Below are 14,016 nucleotides of genomic sequence, written 5' to 3'. Positions count from 1 at the left end.
ATTCTCCATTTAGAGAGACATATGAGAATGAAGTTCATCCTTGTTTCTCCCACATCATTCTCTCTTTATCCATAGGTTGTTCCTTCCACATCTCCCTATTCTCCACCCAAATAAGTAGGAACCTCCTAAGCACAGGGATTTTTATCTATTTTGTTCAGTGCTCCAATCAGCACCAGCGCATAACAGATGCTCACCAAGTATTTTGAGTTGTCAAATGAATAAGCATATAAAATAAAGGTAAGGATTTGGTCCGAATTTCTGTTAGCTCATTTTCTCCAACAAACATTGGTCAATACAATTTGTTATCAAGCTTTTGAATGGCTTAAGATTTTAAGTTATATTTTTGAAGGGTTGCAGATTTGAGGACAGCCTCAGCAAAGTAGCAATATCCCCAGCAACTTAGCAAGATCCTGTTCCAAAAGAAAAAATAAAATAGGGCTGGGGGTGTAGCTCAGAGGTAGAATGCCCCTGAGTTTAATTCCTAGTACTACAGAAAACCCCCAATAATTTATTATAAATTAGTGAAACCAACCAGAGAAATTTTTTCTCCAAAAAGTCTTCAATTGTGCCAAGAACAATCTCGAGATTGTTGACAAATAGCCATGTAATTCAAGCCATGTCCAACAGGTGGCACAGTAGTCATGGTCAAAGAGGATGGAGAAGAGGGAGATAATTACAATAGCTAATATTTGTATATAAATTTCACAAAGCTCTTCTATATATATTAACCACATGCATTTTATCTCCATTTTACAAATGAAGAAAGGAAGTAGGAAATTTTCCCAAATCCTAGAATCTTCATAAAACAAATTATCAGTCGGCTGTGGTGTTGCACATTTGTAATCCCAGCATTTGGGAGGCTGAATCAGTAGGATCATGGTTCGTGGACAGCCTCATCTACTTAGTGAGTGCCTCTGCAACTTAGTGAGACCCTGTTTCAAAATAAAGAATAAAAAATAGGACTGGGGCCATAGCTCAGAGGTAGAATGTCCCTGGGTTCCATCCCCAGACCCACACACAAAAAATAAAATAAAGAATAAAAAATAGGTGTAGCTCAGTGGTAGAATGCTCCTGGGTTCAATCTCCAGTACTGGAAAAAAAAAGATAAAAAAATGGGGCTGGTGCTGTAGCTCAGAGGTAGAATTCCTCTGGGTTCAAACACACAAAAATTGTTATTCTCAAATTCTTTTCAGCATCTTCTAGATAGAAGCTAGAAGTCAGGGGTTATAAGAACAAAACATGAGCCAGGCATGGTGTCATACAATTGTAATCCCACTACTTGGGAGGCTGAGACAGAAGGATCGCAGGTTTGAAGCCAGACTCTGAAACTTAGTAAAGCTCTCAGAAACCTAAAGAGTCCCTGTTTCCAAATAAGAAATAAAAAATTGGGCTAGGGATGTAGCTTGGAGGTAGAATGTCTCTGGGTTCAATCCCCAGTACCACACACATACACAAAAGTAGTTCAATTTAACTTAATTAGTATTTACATCTTAATTAATTACTGGAATTATGGGTGTGTGCTACCACACCTGGCTTACATGTACTAATATTATTATTATTGCATATAGTGTTCACCAAAAAACCTGTTAGGTGAGTACTATTATTATAATACACATTTTATAGAGAAGGGAGCTGATGTAAAGAGAAATTTAGGAACTTTCCAAAGATCACACAGCTGAGAAGCACAGAGAGGGGATCTGACCATAAGCAGTCTGGCTCCAGAGTCAATGCTTTTAGCTACTGTGATAATTAACTACAGATTCTATATCCTCAGCCCTATTTTATTATCATCATTAATTTTTTATTTTTAATCTTTTTTTCAGTACTGGGAATTGAACCCAGGGGCATTCTACTTCCAAGCTACACTACCAGCCCTATTTTTTCTTTAATTCTTTATTTTGAAACAGAGTCTCACTAAATTGTAGAGGGCCTCACTATAAGTTGCCGATGCTGCCATGAACCTGTGATCCTCCTGTCTCAGCCTCCCAAGTACTGGGACTACAGGTATGTTCTACCATGCCTCACTTCCATTAGTTAATCTTGGGAGCTAATGAATGGAACCTGGATTTACCATAATGGAAAATATAGTTCCAATAGCAGAATTTGGGGTTTTGATAATATAAACTATATGTACAATGATAGAATAAAGGCCTCACAAAATAGAAGCTGCAGTTCTAAACAACTTATTTACTTCTGAAATTAGATTTAATGTAAAGAAGCTCCATTTAGCACCAATAATTGGAGTCCCACTGTGAACCTTTGGGTCTATGGGGAGTAGAACCAGAGTTCCGGGCTATACTCCTAGGCCTATTTTATATTTTATTTGGAAACAGGTATTACTAGCTTGCTGAGAGCTTCATTAAGTAGTTGAGGCTGGCTTCAAACCTATGCGATCCTCCTGTCTCACCCTCCCAAGCACGGGGATTACAAGTGTGCATTACCATGCCCGGCTAAAACCCAAGTTCTTTTTTTTTTTTTTTTTCCTGGAAACCCTTCTACCTCTGGGCTACACTCCCAGACTATGTATGTATATGTATGTGTATGTGTGTGTATATATATATATATATATATATATATATATATATATATATATGAAACGGGGGTTTCTTGAGAGAAAACCCCGGCGAGTTCTTGTCTACGGTGAGCGAAGAATGACACCCACAGACCTCAGGAAGGGGAGTAAAAGGTTTATTGGAAGCAGCAGGGAATGGGGCAAGGGTAGCTGAACACCCCCAAAGGGGCTGGAACTCTGGGTCCAGCAGCTGCCTTCAGGACAATACTTGAGAGTAGCCCAAGGCCAACACGACCTGCGAGCGAGCGAGCGCGAGAGCGAGAGCGAGAGCGAGAGCGAGAGCGAGAGAGAGAGAGAGAGAGAGAGAGAGAGAGAGAGAGAGAGGGGGGGGGGGGAGGGGGAGGGGGAGGGGGGAGGGGGAGAGGGAGGGGGAGGGAGAGGGAGAGAGGGAGAGAGGGAGAGAGGGAGAGAGGGAGAGGGAGAGAACAGCTCCCCAAAAGGGGAGGGGGTCCGGAGCGGGAAAGTGCCCCACTTTTGCCATCTGACTGGCCGATGCCTGACCGCTTACAAGTCCGTTTGTGGTTAGGGCGACTTTGAGATTTCAAGGAGAATTTGCATAGGACATTTGCAAGTTCTTTGAAGGGTCTCCTTTCAGGAATGCCAGACTTGCTCGTTGGGTTTGTTGATTAGGAAACTCAGGATGGCTTTGTGAAGCTCTGGCCTTCTTATCTCTGAGCCTTTGGAGTTTCAGGCATTTGTCGCCCCTCAGGAAACTCAGGAAATTAACTTTTTTCTACCAAAGCCTTTTCCCTATCTGCCTATTTCCTTTCTATCTATCTATCTATCTATCTATCTATCTATATATATATATATATATATATATTTTTTTTTTTTTTTTGGAAACAGGGTCTCTTAAGCCAGCAAGGCTGGCTTTGAACCTGTGAGATCATCCTGTCTCTGCCTCCCAAGTGCAGGTATTACAAGTGTATGCCACCATGCCCGGCTTAAAACCCAAGTTCTTATGGTAGAATTTTTTTTTTTTGTGGTACCTGGGATGAAACTCAGGGACATTCTACCTCTGAGCTACACCTCCAGCCCTATTTTCTATTCCTTATTTTAAAACAGGGCCTCACTGAGTTACAAAGGGCTTCACTAAGTAGCTGAGGCTTTCTGAAAACCTGGATCCTCTTGTCTCAGCCTCCCAAATACTGGGATTAAAAGTGTACACCACCATGCCTGGCTCCTATAGTAGAATTTTATTTTCTAAGCGTAGAACCTGAATTTTTGTTTTGGTGTTTTGTGTGTGAGAGAGTGCATGTATTTGTGTGCTACTGTGGCTAGCACCCAGGGTCTTGTATATGCTAGGCAAGTACTCTACACTGAGCTATATACCCAGTTCTTAAAACTGTGGGGTTTAAAAAAATTTTTTTTTAATTTTTAATTTTTTTTGCGGGTCTAGGTCTGGAACCCAGAGGCATTTGACCTCCAAGCTACACCCCTTGCCCTATTTATTTTTAATTCTTTATTTGGAAACAGGGTCTCACTAAATTGCGGAGGGCCTCACTAAGTAGCTGAGGCTGGCTTTAAACCTCTGCGATCCTCATGTCTCAGCCTCCTGAATGCTGGGATTACAAGCATGCACCACCACGCCCAGCTCTTTGGGGGCTTTTTAATTTTTCTTTTGTTTTTGTGATACTGAGAGTTAAGTCCCCCAGGGGAATTCTACTTCTAAGCCACACTCTCCTTCTTTTTTTGCAGTACTGGGATGGAACCCAGGGGCATTCTACCTCCGAGCTACACTCCCAGCCCTATTTTTTATTCTTTATTTTGAAACTGGGTCTCGCTGAGTTGCAAAGGGGCTCACTAAGTAGCTGAGGCTGGCCAAGAACCATGATCCTCCTGTCTCAGCCTCCCTCCCAAATGCTGGGATTACAAGCATGTGTCACCATCCCTATTTTCTTAAAAAAAAAAAAAAAAGTTTTTTTTTTTTCCAGTGCTAGGGATTGGACACAGAGGCATTCTACCTCTGAGCTATACCTCCAGCACTATTTTATTTATTTATCTTTTTTACTTGGAAACAGGGTCTCACTAAATTGCTGTAAGCCTCACTAAATTGCCAAGGCTGGCTTTGAACATGGCAATCCTCCTCCCTCAGTCTCCTGGGTACTGGAATAATAGGCATACACCATCACACCCTGCTCCTATTTGTTTTATTTTATTATATTATTTTATTTTGAAATAGGATCTCACTAATTTACTGCATTGGTGCATGCTTGTAATCCCAGCATTCGGGAGGCTGAGACCAGAGGATCACGGTTCGCGGACAGCCTCAGCTACTTAGTGAGACCCTCTGCAACTCAGTGAGACCCGGTTTCAAAATAAAGAATAAAAAATTGAGCCGGGCATGGTGGTGCATGCTTGTAATCCCAGCATTCAAGAAGCTGAGACTGAAGGATCGCGGTTCACGGACAACCTCAGCTATTTAGTGAGGCCCTCCAGACCTTAGTGAGACCCTGTTTCAAAGTAAAGAATAAAGCCGGGCGTGGTGGCGCATGCTTGTAATCCCAGCACTCAGGAGGCCAAGACTTGGAGGATCGTGGTTTGCAGACAGCCTCAGCTACTTAGTGAAGCCCTCTGGAACTCAGTGAGACCTGGTTTCAAAATAAAGAATAAAAAATAGGGCAGGGGGTGTAGCTTGGAGGTCAAATGCCCCTGGGTTACATCCCCAGATCCGCAAAAACAAAAACAACAACAACAAAAAGTAAAGAATAAAAAATAGGGCAGGGGGTGTAGCTCGGAGGTCGAATGCCCCTGGGTTCCATCCCCAGACCTGCAAAAAAAAAAAATAAATAAATAAAAAATAAAAGAATAAAAAATTGGGCTGGGGGTATAGATCAGAGGTAGAATGCCCCTGGGTTCTATTCCCAGTACTAATAAAAAATAAAAATAAAAAAGTAAAATAGGCCGAGGGGTATATCTCAAAGGTAGAACACCCCTAGGTTTAATCTCCAGTAACACACACACACACACACACACACACACACACACACACACACGTCTTCAATTCCAAGATTGGCAACTGGGATCCCATTATCAGTCTTAAGATACAGTAGTAGAAGGCCGGGCGTGGTGGCGCATGCTTGTAATCCCTGCACTTGGGAGGCTGAGACAGGAGGATCGCACAGGTTCGAAGCCAGCCTCAGCTACTTAGTGAGGCTTTCAGCAACTTAGTGAGACCCTGTTTCCAAATAAAATATAAAAAAGGTTTGGGAGTATAGCCCAGAGGTAGAAAGCCCCTGGGTTCCACCCCAGTACCACCAAAAAAAAAAAAAAGATACAGTAGTAGAATATAAGCCCTAATAATAGGATCTTGGGTTCAGGGAATAGAGTGTATGTTCCGAAAGGAGGATATGTGATTCTAAGAAGAGAACCTAGTTATTAGAATGTTGGAATCTGCAGTTTAGGGAATAGAAACTGGGTTTGCTAAAAGAGGAGCTATAATTCTAAAAGCAGCATCTTAGACTTTCACAGTGGAGTCTGGGGGCACCATGGGAGAATATGAGACTCACAGAATATAAACTGACATTCCAACCACAAATTACTGGGCTCCTAGGGTAGAATCTATAGTTCATTCTGTGTATAATTCCACACAATGATAGCAGAATATAAACTATCATTAGTAAAATCAGGTATTCTCAGAGAGATATAGAATCTATTATTAGACTCTAGGGTTCTCAGAATAGATTCTGAGAATTCCAGTAGAACAATCCAGTGTTCCAATTGAAGAACTTCAAGAATTATAATGGTGAAGCCAGGCATGGTGGAGCAAGCCTGTAATACCAGTACTTGGGAGTCCAAGACAGGAGGATCACAAATTTGAAAACAGTCTCAGAAACTTAGGGAGACTCCCAGCAACCTAGTGAGACCCTGTTTCAAAATTTAAAAATAGCCGGACGTGGTGGTACATGCTTGTAGTCCCAGTATTTGGGAGGCAGAGACAGGAGGATCACAGGTTTGCAGCCAGCCTCAGCTACTTAGTGAGGTTCTCTGCAATTTAGTGAGACCCTATTTCAGAATAAAGAATTTTAAAAAAGGCTGGAGGTAGAATGCCCCTGGGTTCCATCCCCAGTATTGCAAAAAAAAAAAAAAATTTTTTTTTTAAATTAAAAGGGCTGGGGTGCCAGGCATTGTGGTGCACACTTGTAATCCCAGCATTTGGGAGGCTGAGACAGCAGAATCATGGTTCGTGGACAGCCTCAGCTACTTAGTGAAGCCCTCTGCAACTTAGTAATTAAAAAAAAATACCAGCCGGGCGTGGTGGCGCACGCTTGTAATCTCCACTTGTAATCTGGTTCGGAGCCAGCCTTGCTGGCTTAAGAGACCCTGTTTCCAAATTAAAAAAAAAAAAAAGGGTCTGGGAGTGTAGCCCCGAGGTAGAAGGGCTTCCAGGAACCCCAGTACCACAAAAAAAAAAAAAAAAAAAAAAAAAAATAGGGCTGGATGTGTCACTGGGAGGTAGAATGCTCCTGGGTTCCATCCCCAGTATCACAAAAAATAAAAAAAAAATTACATGGGGTATAGCTCAGAGGTGGAATGGCTCTGGGTGTCAAGGGCCATCTTAGAAAGTACATTGATATTACCTTGGACCAGCTCAGTTTGAATACAATGGTATTTGCCTGGGTGGGATTTGTCCACAAGCGGACAAATTCCAAGGTACTCTTTATGGTGTGGTCTTTGATGTCATCTCCACCTACTAATAGCTACCCCCTCTTTCCTTCAAGCTTGTAACATGCCTGACTCGCTTATCTTCTTCATTGTAACCATGACAATTGTTAGCTTCTGTGTTTGATTAACTTTTCTAATGTCTTGTCTAAAGTTTCTATAAAAATAAGGCCCTGGCTATAGAAGGCTGGGAGATTTGTCATCTATCTCCTCCCCAACCCCCCAATTATTAAATATATATTCCTAAAATATTATATCAGACTATCGTGTTGTTGTTGTTGTTCAAGAAAGACAAGTGTTAAGGAGCTGCCCGAGAGCAGTGACATTCTGTGGTAGGAACTCTGGAACAATTACTTGGGAACTACCAGCACAAAAAAAGGGCCTTTTAGACAGAAAAAAACAAATTATAAAAGTATTAGACATGAAAGGAAACAAGTTTTTTTTTTTTTTTTTTTTTGGTGGTACTGGGGTTCCTGGAAACCCTCTACCTCCGGGATACACTCCCAGACCTATTTTAATTTTTTAATTTTTTATTTTTTTTAACTTGGAAACAGGGTCTCTTAAGCCAGAGAGGCTGGCTTTGAACCTGCATGATCCTCTTGTCTCTGCCTCCCAAGTGCGAGGATTATAAGTGTGCGACACCACGCCCAGCCAAGTAAATATTTTGGAAGACCAGGTCACTGATGAGACTAGAGAAACAGGCTGGGACCAGGCAGTAAAGGATTTTTAATGCCACAGTATGGCCTTTAGCTAATGGGAAACAATTGAAGTGCTGTTATTAAGGGATTAAAAGAATTAAAAAAGCATCAAATAAGCCGGATGTGGTGGTGCAGGGCAGCTGAGACAGGACGATCACAGGTTTGAAAGCAGCCTCAGCAATTTAGTGAGACTCTTAGCAACCTACTGAGACCTTGTTTCAAAATAAAAAATAAAAAGGGGTAGAGAGGAGCTCAGAGGTAGAATGCCCTTGAGTTCAATCTCTAGTACCATTAAATACATATATACATACATTTTATAAAAAGGGCTGGGGTTTAACTCAGAGGTAGAATGCCCTTGGGTTCAATCTCTAGTAACTAATGGACACACACACACACACACACACACACACACAGATAAATCACATACATATGTGCAACTTAGTGAGACCCTGTTTTAAAATAAAGAATAATTTAAAAAAAATACCAGCCGGGCATGGTGGCGCACGCTTGTAATCTCCATGCTTGGGAGGCAGAGACAGGAGGATTGTGCTGGTTTGGAGCCAGCCTCGCTGGTTTAAGAGACCCTGTTTCCAAATTAAAAAAAAAAAATGGTCTGGGAGTGCAGCCCCGAGGTAGAAGGGCTTCCAGGAACCCCAGTACCACCAAAAAAAAAAAAAAAAAGGGCTGGACATGGATATATATATATATATATATATATATATATATATATATATATATCTGCAATTTATCTTGAGTGTATGTACTTTTTTCTCAGCTTAAGTTTTTTTTTTTTTTTTTTGTGGTCAAGCTATACCCCCAGCCCTATTTTTTATTCTTTTTTTTTTTGTGTGTGTGTGTGTGTGTGATACTGGGGGTGGAACCCAGAGGCTTTCTACCTCCAGGCTATACTCCCAGATCTATTTTATATTTTATTTGGAAACAGGGTCTCACTAAGTTGCTGGGAGCCTCACTAAGCTGAGGCTGGCTTTGAACCTGCACAATCCTCCTGTCTCAGCTTCCCAAGTACGGGGATTACAAGTGTGCATCACCACGCCTGGCTATTCTTTATTTATTTTTTATTTTTTATTTTATTTTATTTTTGCGGGTCTGAGGATGGAACCCAGGAGCATTTGACCTCTGAGCTACACCCCCTGCCCTATTTTTTATTATTTATTTTGAAACCGGGTCTCACTGAGTTGCAGAGGGCCTCACTAAGTAGCTGAGGCTGTCCGCGAACCGCGATCCTCCAGGTCTCAGCCTCCCGAATGCTGGGATTACAAGCGTGTGCCACCACGCCCGGCTATTCTTTATTTTTGAAACAAGATCTCACTAAGTTGCAGAAGGCCTCACTGAGTAACTGAGGCTGTCTGTGAACCTGTGATCCGCCTGTCTTGGCCTCCCAAGTACTGGGATTACAAGCGGGTGCCACCATTTCTGCCGTACTAGGAATATTAACGGTGAAGGACAGCCCTTCTCTGATAATAACCTCCTATGACTAAGTGAGATCAAGTGTGTGAAATGAGTTAGTGAGTGGGAAAGTCCTTATGTAAGTGTAAATTCTTATTACTGCAAGGATTTCTATCAGGAAAACATAGGTGTTTATCACAAAACATGAAAGCCAGGGTAGATGAAGTATTTCAGAGAAATCTATTCTCCAACAACCCAGACAAACTTTCATGATTTGTCATTTCTCCCTTGACCTCTCAGAAATATACAAACCACCTAGCCTTCTGAGACACCGAGTTCCCTTGGGTCTTTTCTACTTTGCTGATCACGTTTTCTCACTTTGCTTTGACAATTCCTCCCTCTTTGCCTCCTCAAATATTGGAGTTTCATCAGGGCTCAATCTTAGCCTTTCTGCTCTCATGCCTGTCCCTGGATCTGTGTCTTTACTGTCTTCTGACTGTGTCAATTTTGTATTTTCTGTTTGTATATGTTCTGAATTTCAGACTAGTATAACCAACTGTTGGCTCAAAGTTTCTACTTGGATGTATCACAGACATCTCAAATGTAATACATTAAAAATTAAACTCAAAAGCCGGGCGTGGTGGCACACGCTTGTAATCCCAGCATTCGGGAGGCTGAGACTGGAGGATCATGGTTTGTGGCCAGCCTCAGCTACTTAGTGAGGCCCTCTGCAACTCAGTGAGACCCAGTGTCAAAATAAAGAATAAAAAATAGGGCAGGGGGTGTAGCTCAAAGGTCAAATGCCTCTGTGTTCCATCCCCAGACCTGCAAAAAAAAAAAAAAAAAAAAAAAATTAAACTCAAGATTTCCCTAATAAAATTGCTTCTCCTTCAGTGACCCACCTGTCTATAAGTGGCCTCACTATCCATCTGTGATGTTGGATCTGCAGGCTCAGACATTGGAAACTTGATACCCAGTGCAGCAATGTTAAGCTTACTAGGCCTCTGCCCTCCTCTGTAGATTAACCCACTGAGGGGTTAATGATTCAGGAACTGATTTATGGCCTGAGGTGGTAGAAACTTCAGGATGTGAGGTCTAGTTGCTGAAAGTAGGTCATTGTGTTGTGCCCTCCAAGGGAATTTCTTGTGCCCTGCCCTTCACCTCTCTTTCTCTTTGTGCTCCCTGACTGCTGTGAACCGCTCAGCCTTCCTCTGCCATGCCCTTCAGCCACGACGATCTGCCCTGAGCCCAGTGCACTGGAGCCAGCTGACCATGATGACTTTTAGATTAAACATTTTTGGCATGACTAATCCACAGGAAATACTGTGGCCTGCATGTTGCATTACACAAGGAGGCATAATGTCAGGTTGACCCTCTCTGTCTCTCTTTTGGATACTGAGGATTGAACCCAGGGTATCTTACCTCCAAACTATACCTCCAGTTCTTTTTTTTTTTAATCTATTTTTTTTTCTATTTTTCTTTTTTTTGGTGGTACTGGGGATGGAACCCTTCTACCTCCAGGCTACACTCCCAGACCTATTTTATATTTTATTTGGAAACAGGGTCTCTTAAGCCAGCAAGGCTGGCTTTGAACCTGCGCGATCCTCTTGTCCCTGCCTCCCCAGCGCAGGGATTACAAGTGTGGGCCACCACGCTGGCTAATCTTTTGTTTTTGAAATGTCTTGATAGGTTGCTGAGAGTCTTGCTATTTGCTGAGGCTGTCTTTGAACTTGCAATCTTCTTGTCCCAGCCTCCCAAGTACTGGGATTACAGGTGTGCTCCACCACACCTGGCTTGATGACCCACTCTTAATAATGCTATGTGATAATTTGGTTAAAATGATGACAAACTCTCTCTGCCCACATACTTATTTGCAATATACAAATAATCTTTAAAAATATACTTAGACACCACATACAATTTTTCACCTACTAATTTTAGCATCTATTAAAAGGCTCATATGATTAAAATATGGTGATTATCATTCCTTCTACATTTATTAGCAGACATTCTTCTGTAAAGAACTTTGATAAAAGCTGGACGTGGTGGCACAAGCAGTAATCCTAGTACTTGGGAGACTGAGACAGGAGGATCATAGGTTCAAGGTCAGCCTCAATGTTAGGGAGGCCCTCCACAACTTAGTGAGAACCTGTTTCAAAACTAAAATTAAAGCTGGGCATGGTGGTACAAACTTGTAATCCCAGAATTCAGGAGGCAAACAGGTGAGGCCCTTTGCAACTCAGTGAGACCCTGTTTCAAAATAAAGAACAAAAAATTGGGCTGGAGGTATAGGAGGTAGAATGCCCCTGGGTTCCATCTCCAGTACTGCAAAAAATAAAATAAAATATAAAAGAAGAGGGCTGGGGGTATAACTCAAAAGTAGAATGTCCCTGGGTTCAATCCTTTTTTCTATCATATAAAAAAACAACCCCGTTTTTTGGCACTGGGGATTGAACCCAGAGGCATTTTTACCTCTGAACTAAACCTCCAGCCCAATTTTATTTCTCATTTGGAAACAGGGTCTTGCTAAGTTGTGGAGGGCCTAAGTTGTTGAGGCTGGCTTCAAACCTGTGATCCTCCTGTCTCAGCCTCCCAAGTATTGGGATTACAAGTGTGCGCCACCACCATGCCTGGCTATCCTACCACATTTTAAACTAAGATTTGGTGAAATAATTTCCTCCAATTAAGGGTGATTGGAAGGAAGGCTGGGCAGCTGTTAACGGCCTCCTGGATGAGCTCTGAGGGTCATAATTTGGGGGTTTCTTTCATATATGACAAGCTGTACTGTGTGCATAGGTCCTTGTTATGTCACCCTACAGGAAATGGGGCATTGGCTACTAACATAGCTAAGTCATTAAAAACAATCTTAGCCGGCCATGGTGGTACACGCTTGTAATCCCAGCATTCGGGAGGCTGAGACTGGAGGATCGCGGTTCGTGGACAGCCTCAGCTACTTAGTGAGGCCCTCTGCAACTCAGTGAGACCCGGTTTCAAAATAAAAAATAAAGGGCCGGGCGTGGTGGCGCACGCTTGTAATCCCCACGCTTGGGAGGCAGAGACAGGAGGTTGCGCAGGTTCGAAGCCAGCCGCGCGCGCTGGCTTAGGAGACCCTGTTTCCAAATAAAAATGTAAAAATAGGTCTGGAAGTGTAGCCCGGAGGTAGAAGGGCTTCCAGGAACCCCAGTGCCACCAAAAAAAAAAAAAAAAAAAAAAAAAAAAAAAAATAGGGTAGGGGCTGTAGCTCAGAGGTCAAATGCCCCTGGGTTCCATCCCCAGACCTGAAAAAAAAAAAAAAACAAAAACAAAAAACAAAAAAAAAAAACCAACCAAAAACAAAAACAAAAACAACCCAATCTTATCCCTGGTCCATATTCAGAAGTCTAGCATGTCCGTGTGGTGGCAGTGGTATGTGTGTGTGTGTATGTGTATGTAAACTGTGTGAGTGAAGTAACATCTCAGACCTTTTACAATTTGGGACTTAACATATTATATTCCCTTCCCACCCCAGATCCAATATTCTGTTGGGAAACACGTTATATATAGTTTTCATGTGTGTGTGTGTGTGTGTGTGTGTGTGTGTGTGTGTGTGTGTTACTGGAAATGGAACCCAGGGGCTTTCGACCTCTGAGCTATAACCCCAGCCCAATTTTATTCTTTTATTTTGAAACAGGGTCTAAGTTACAGAGGGCTTCACTAAGTTGCTGAGGCTGGCTGCAAACCTGTGATCCTCCTGTCTCAGCCTCTCAAGTACTGAAGTACTGGGATTACAAGCATGCACTACCATGCCCGACTACATATAGTTTATTAAGTCTCTTTAGTATAGTGTGTGTGTGTGTGTAACAGGACTTTGACAGGTGCGTTGTACCAGCCCTGTATATTTTGAGGCAAGATCTGACAAAGTTACCCAGGCTGACCTTGAACTTGTGATCCTCCTGCCCCAGGCTCGAGTCAGTGGGATAATGGGCATGTACCATGTATTTGGCTTTTTAGTGTATTTTACTATTTACCCTTTGATTTCTTTGTCATTCACAACATTAAAAAGTTTTTAAGAGTTTAGACCAGTTTTTGATTAATTTTTTTTTTTTTAAATGTGGTACTAGGGATTGAACCCAGGGAAATTCTACCTCCAAGCTACATCTTCAACCCTTTTTATTTTTTGTTTTGAAATAGGGTCTCACTAGGTTTGTGAGTCTTGCTGAATTTCTGAGATTGCTTTTAGCCGGGCGTGGTGGCACACACTTGTAATCCCAGCATTTGGGAGGCTGAGACCTGAGGATTGTGCTTTGCGGACAGCCTCAGCTACTAGTGAGGCACTCCACAACTTAGTGAGACCCTGTTTCAAAATAAAGAATAAAAATAGGGCAGGGGGTATAGCTCAGAGGTCAAATGCTCCTGGGTTCCATCCCCAGACTCGAGAAAAAAAAAAAAAAAAAAAAAGACTTGGGTTTGATCCTCAACACCTGGGAGAAAGGGGATCCTGTCTGAGATATACCCAATTACTAACTTTATAAAAGATTTTGCATATATGCCCGGCTAGGATATTCTTTTTTTTTTTTAAAGAAGTAGGGTTTGAGCTGGGCATGGTGGCACATGCTTGTAATGCCAGAATTTAAGAGGCTGAGACTGGAGGATCGTGGTCAGCCTCAGCTACTTAGCGAGGCCCTTGCAACTTAGTGA

This window comes from Muscardinus avellanarius, assembly GCF_963383645.1.
Source record: "Muscardinus avellanarius genome assembly, chromosome: 3".
Taxonomy (NCBI): domain Eukaryota; kingdom Metazoa; phylum Chordata; class Mammalia; order Rodentia; family Gliridae; genus Muscardinus; species Muscardinus avellanarius.
Note: the sequence above shows the minus strand (reverse complement) of the source record.